General features: G+C 49.6%; 1 long non-coding RNA gene across 1 annotated transcript; it reads right to left on the minus strand.

Annotated features, from left to right (window-relative positions):
* Positions 1–1703: 1703 nt before the first annotated feature.
* Positions 1704–3532, minus strand: LOC129655253 (uncharacterized). Its single transcript, XR_008715850.1, has 2 exons — positions 3391–3532; positions 1704–2151 (listed from the first exon to the last, which is right to left on the minus strand). It is a non-coding gene; the product is annotated as an uncharacterized LOC129655253 (long non-coding RNA).
* Positions 3533–6401: the final 2869 nt, after the last annotated feature.

Consider the following 6401-nt stretch of genomic DNA (forward strand, 5'->3'; position numbering starts at 1 on the left):
GGAGGCGAGTGATGTGCAGGTGTTTGCTGTGAATGTCAAGGCTGAGCGTCCTTCTCGTCCAGGGCCCAACCACCTTGTGACCCCTAGTCGAGGGCGAGCATACCGAGGGGTCTTTCCTGCACAGTGGCCCCAACTTCTTGGAGCTCGCGTCACACCTCTTACCCAGGCTTCTCCTCGGCTCCGACAATGTTAGAGTTCGCCTGATGCTTCGCAGAGTACCCCTTCCTACCTTAGGTGCTTCTGCTAAAAGTCAGGACTCTTTTTGTCTGTGGAATGAGGGTTTTTAGCTCCGACTCCAACTGAGACCAATTTTGGTCGCGAATAAGGGTAGACCAAAAAAACATCATCTTGTGTGTCTGCAGGTGGGTAAGGAATCTCCGAGTTGGAGCGATTCCTGCCTACTACCTTGAAATTTCTGGAATGCCCACCTCTCCTTAAATGAAAACTGGGTACCTAAGCCCACCTAGGGGGCAACCAACACCCCACCAACAGCCCTGACGGATAGGGCTCTTTGCAAGGTTGGGAGAAAGAAAGCCAGAGACTTGAGAGTGCCTCCTGCCCCAGGCTTTGGGGCGCTCCGCTAGTTGGGAGGTGCAGGGTGTGTCCCCCTAAAGCTCGAGGGGTTCAGGGCAGGGGTCTGGGTTGAGCCAGGCCTTGATTGGAGGTCCATGGCTGGAGAGCGGGAACACCAACCCGCCCTGACCCCCACAGCCTCCACTCACCGCGAAGAGCTGCCTAATTGGGCTCCGAGCAGCTGCGAAATTTGTAATCGCCTAATAAGCCTTCCACCTCGGTAATTCTTATCAAAAGGCATAAAACTGATATTTTCACACTCGGCTTGCACCACAGGAGCCGTTTATAAACATCCTTCATCAGTGGGATGGAATTAAGCCTGCATTGACAGAGGTCTCTGGAACTCAATATTTAAAAGCAATAGATCCGAATTAGCAAATTATTACTTTAAGTAAGGAAAGTCCCCACCAACTTGACTATTGAACCTTTTGCCTTTGAGCTCCTCGCGGTGAGTAACCACATGTTTGAGAAAACTTAACCTGGAGTTTTCGCGGTACTCAGGCAATCTTCGGAATCTCGCTTCCTGAATCCGCGACCGCCCCGGCTCTTAGCCCTCCCACCAGCCTTCCACGCGCTCGAGTCAGACTTGTGTAGACATGGGGGAGACACTGCTGGGACACGGACGAAAACACAGTCAAACGAGACATGTCCAGGACTCCCGGGCTCGAAGGCACAGGGCCAGTACCAGCGATTGGGGCCCTGCATCTTCCCGGGCCGGCGGCTCTCGCTGACCACACCCCTACCCCCAGGTATCCGCGCCAGGGATCTGCGAGAGGACGGTCGGAGGGTGGAGGGCGAAAGACTTCTGAGCGGTAAGAAGGCACTGCTTCTGGGTGATTCTTGTAGTGACCTCTTTACTCCTAGCGCTCAGCCAAGAGCCCTCTGAAACTGCGGAGGTCACACTTGATTCGGAGTATCCTTTGATTTTTGACCACTTCGTCTGACCATTACTAATATTGATCTGGAAAAGGACTGATGGATATAGCTTCCAGAGTTTTTTGTTGTTTTGCCCTGCCCCCGCCCCCAAATTACCCAGGAAGCCCCATGACCCCTCAGAGAGAGCTGAGCGGGAAATGCTCTCACCTTGGGACTTACAGGTCCCAGGCTCCTTTCCAGACCTTGTCACCCAGTTTCCGAGGGAAAGGGAAGGGCGCGTTTATTCATGCCAGCGGAGGTCGCCCAATGGTGGCGAAAGCCTCCGTCTGAGACCCACCGATCTCTCCCCCACTGCGGGCCAAGGCCGAGGCTGGAGGGTCTTCCCCGGGAGGCTAGCTTGTTGTGCACTAGACAGCCGGGAACCACGGCGCGCAGACCCGGCCTCCTCTCCGGCCCCGCTGGCAGTCTGTTACGCCAACTGCTGTCGGGTGAGCTGGCTGGGGCCACTTGTCACTAGTGGGTCTAGAAACCCACCAACTAAAAACCGAGTTCCGCGACCGAAAGGATTGTTTGTGTAGATTCCGTGTTCCTTTCCAGACGGTGCGCTCATCCCCTCTTCGAGCTTTCCCTCCTGAGCTCAAGTAAACTTGCGGAGTCCGCTGCGACAGGAGATAGCGGTACCGTTTCTCCCAGATGGGACCGCTGGTAAGAGAGGAAAGAATTAGAAGTCGTATGCAGCCCGAAATTAGGCCGGGCGCTGTCTGGGACGCTCCAGGGCTAAATGCTACTGCACAAAGCGCGGAAGTCCACTACATCCTTTACTCGTTGTGACATTTCCAAGCCGACAATCTCGTCTTAAGCACGCTTGTGGCTTGGAGCTGCTGATTTTATATGCATTTTATCGTTCAGAATAAGCAATAGGGCAGGACCAGTGGAAACCCGATTCTAACCTATTTCTACAGACCTCTGCCCGCACAGCTCTGTAAAAGCCAAACTAGGAGTTTGAGAGAAATAACAACGAAGTCCTTTCTCCCCAGCTTTTTATTACACATCCGAGGCCACCGAGCTGATCTAGCTCGGAGCTCACTCATCTAGAAAGAGGACGCAGGCTTCCCTTCATCCACTCCCCTCACCCCCTGTTCTACAGGGATCCCTGAGAGTTAACAAAAACCCAGCAAGGGAGGCAGGAGAGCCAAACTTCATCCGAGTGCAAAATCCTGGGTCCCTGAAGGCATTTCCTGGGTCGAGTGGGGGTGGTGGCAGGGAGCTGTGTGAGCCTCCCATTTGCAGGCTTCGATCCTGTTTTGATAAGAACTTGCAGCTCCGTTGTTAGTGTGGGTGCACCCAACAAGTCCATGAAGTGTCACCCTGCAACCTCAGTGTTGAGGTTTCTACCCGCCCCCCCAACATTTCCATGTCCCATTGTTACTTATCCGATGTAACTTGTGAAATGATAATTTGAAAGAAGTCTGCAGAATAATCTTGAACCATAATTTTTCATGTTAAATAACCTTCTGTGAGGATTTCTTCTAGAGGAGACTGGCTCTGGTAAATATGGCAGTGCTTTCTCCCTCCTCCCTTTCTTCCTTCCTCCCTTCCTCCTTTCCTGTATGCTTGCCTGCCTGCCTTCATGGGAGATCAGGGTTTAAGAGCTACGTGTTATACTAAGAGCACAGCTTTTGAAGTTAGTCAAACCTGTAATGGATTTTCGAGTAATTTATTTAACAACTTAGTTTGTTTTTCTCATCAGTAAAATGGGGACGACAGCGCTAATGATGTTGAAATATTTTCACCAACAGATATACAGTAGCTTCTCAATGAATATAATCTTCTTCCACTCCTCCCTCCTCCTCCTTTGTCACCCAATAGCTGTCTAGATGCGAGGTGTCACCAACGGCTTCCCCAGGTGAAGGGGTCAGGCCATGCTCCTAAGCCACCGACCTTGATTCCAGTTGGCCATTTTGAGTAGTTCACCTGCTCGGATTCTAATGCTGGAGGAGCCTCCCAGTGCTGCCAGGGCTCTGAAGAAGAACTCAAAGCTGCCAGCCACCTCTCATCAGGGCATCTCAGCCCAAGTAGGCATGCGAACAACTTTTCCTCCCACTGCTCTATTTGGGGGTTAATCTGGCGCATGTAAATGATTGGCACCCTGCCTTCTGTCAGTTTGCAGAACTTCTGAATATTGTTAAAGTAGTAATAGTCATAACTGTTGCTTTTTGTCAAAAGGAGCTGAGGAGCATAACCATTCTTCAATAACTTGCCAAAGGCCATTTTACCAGGTTGAGTCAGAATTCGAACCCAGACACCGAACGCTGGAGGCCGACTTGCCTTCTTTTTTAAAAGCCCGCCTCCTAACCATTCCGCGATGTTGTCCTCCTTGAGGTGAGCTCAGAAAAGGACGCGTTTAATCAGTAAATTCATTTACCCCAACTGGAGACGGTTTTTTACATAGTTCAGTCGACCTGGGTTGCGGCTCCAGCACAGGTGGTCCAGCTGTCAGCGCTTTGCCCCCCGCCGGCTTCCTGCCGAGTTGACACTGCCGGGAATCCGGTATCCAGTGGGAAAGAGCGCCCCCTTCCTTCTACTCTTCCCGGTGCGAGGTTTAAAAGCACAGAATGAATAATTTGGAGTGTCAAATAAGCTGACCACAGGGGTAAAAGAGTTGAGCTTTTAAATCGGTGGTAAAATTTTTCTCCTTTCCTTTTGCAAATTACAGAATCCGATGACTAATCATCAGCGAGTGCGTCGAAACCTGGATTGAATAAATGACCAGTGCTCTCCCTACCTCCTGCAGTGTAAAGGTCGGCGGGCACTCACTTCCTGAACTTTCCCTCTGGACACTTTGACCAAAGTTCGGGTCACTGAGTCTCCGGAGTCTGCAGAAGCCTCGGTGCCCAGCTCCAGCTGTGCAAAGTCATGTCGCTGCACCCTGTAACACCACTACTCCGGAGAAGTCTTTACAAGTAGTTTCCCTCCTAGAAAAACAGGTGAATAAAATTGACTCCAGCAGATCTTTGACAGCTCCAGGCTTCTGTCACTCTGGAGGCAGGAACCATGTGCTGTTCTCTCTGGAACCTAGTTCAGTATGTTGGCACTGGGCAATAAAGGATGGCTTTTTGAATGAAAAACTATAAATATGTGTGTTGGCAGGTACAGAGGGTTTCATGCCTTTTTACGTATTCTTAGTTCCAGCTTGCTGTTTCTTTACAGTGGCCCCTTCTTGCCCAGGACCCAAATCTTTTAATCCCTTAGAAGAACGAGGTTAGGAAGGGCATAGATATTCTGACTATTTAATTTGAGGGACTTGCCAGGCTCCACTTTTCTTCTAGGACGAGGGACTTAAAATGGCTCATTTGGGCCCCTCTGGATCATCCTTCAGATTTCAGTGTTTGCAACTGAAAACCTACTGTGGGTGCTTCAGAGACTATAGCGGTCTGAGCCTCAGTTAAAGATGAGGACACTAATGGGACAAAGAATTGAAACATATTTGACCCCAGAAGCCTAGAGAAGGCCCATGGGCCTCCATGGGCCCACTCTTGACTGCACACATGGAAATGCTGTGTGTGTTGGCCTGACCTAAGTTGATCTATGTTTTGGCTTGCCCCAGGGCAAAAAGGGAGCCTGGGGTGGACAGTCAGGATGGCAGCTGAGGTCACTCAGAGCCAGATGGTGGTGCTGTTAGGCCTCCCCGGCTTGGGAAAGAGATGCACCCCTGTTTACAGCCTGCAAAACTGCTGAAGAATGTGGAGGGGAGGCACAGGTGATGGTGTATAATCTTAAACTAGGTAGATCCATGTGCCTCCCTGCCTCCCCAGCCCTGCTCCACCGCCCTGCCAGGTCATAATTGTGTGCCCTGGGTGCCTCAGCTCCCTCTCTTCCCAGACCCAACTTCTCTCAAGCCAGGATAGCTCTGGAGCAGAAACTGTAGCCCCAGGGGACTGTTTGACTAGGGTCCTGAGGGGCTGAAAGAGATCTGTTGGCCTGGGATTACTGCACTGGGAATATACACCAACACTAAGAGAAAAGCCCTAGGGTTTTATCTTGAAAACTGGGGTCTCTTGACAGACTCACCAAGAAGATTTGCAAATTTAGCCACAGCCACTGCAGGCAAAGAAACACAGGGAAGAACATAGTTTCTTCCTTTAGAAGAGCATAATCTTCCTTCGAATAGCCGCCCAACCCTCTGGAGGCACTTAGAGCAGCGTTTTTTGTTTTGTTTTGTTTTAAAGGGTGCCTACACATCTACTACCTTTCAGAAATAACTCCTAGACTTGCTCAGTGCTTAGTGTGCCTTTATCATTTTGGGGGGTTTCACAGTCACCAAAAACAGCAGGCACAATTTCTTGTGGAGCTTTATAAATAAATGCCTTTTCAAGGTGTCTTCCTCCTTTCAAAATACTTTTGCCCTGCTTCAATAATTAATTTTAGCGATATTGTAGGGAAAACCTCTCGGGTTACAAAACGTCTAGATCAGTCCATGAATGTCTGTCTTTTAAAGGTCAGCGTAGAAAACAAGTTACAGTTAATAAATTAAGCCATAATTCCCCATTCTTTATACTGTGCCCCCACCGCCACCCAGGCTGAAATATCTTTTTTCCTAAAAATGTTTTGTATTTTTAGAGAGGAATATGTGCATGTATGTAGATACTCATAATAAAGAATAGCATTTGTTATTTAGCATCCCCTATATTTAACATATGTTGTCACACATATTCCTCAGTCATCAAGGAGGTAAGCCTGAAGTTTAGAGACTCAAATTCTCAAGACATATTTGCAATGGATTCTAGATGCAAACCAATTCCAAGGTGTTAACCACTGTACTATACATAGAGGATATTGAGTGAGCCTGGCCGGGTATGAAGGCCTCCCTCCTGGCTGGTTGGACATGTGTCCCCACCCTTGCTCTGGAGTCCTAGAAGCCTAAGTTCTCTTAAGAGCTGCGGGAATGGGGG

Source organism: Bubalus kerabau, chromosome 6 (genome assembly GCF_029407905.1).
Source record: "Bubalus kerabau isolate K-KA32 ecotype Philippines breed swamp buffalo chromosome 6, PCC_UOA_SB_1v2, whole genome shotgun sequence".
NCBI classification, from domain to species: domain Eukaryota; kingdom Metazoa; phylum Chordata; class Mammalia; order Artiodactyla; family Bovidae; genus Bubalus; species Bubalus kerabau.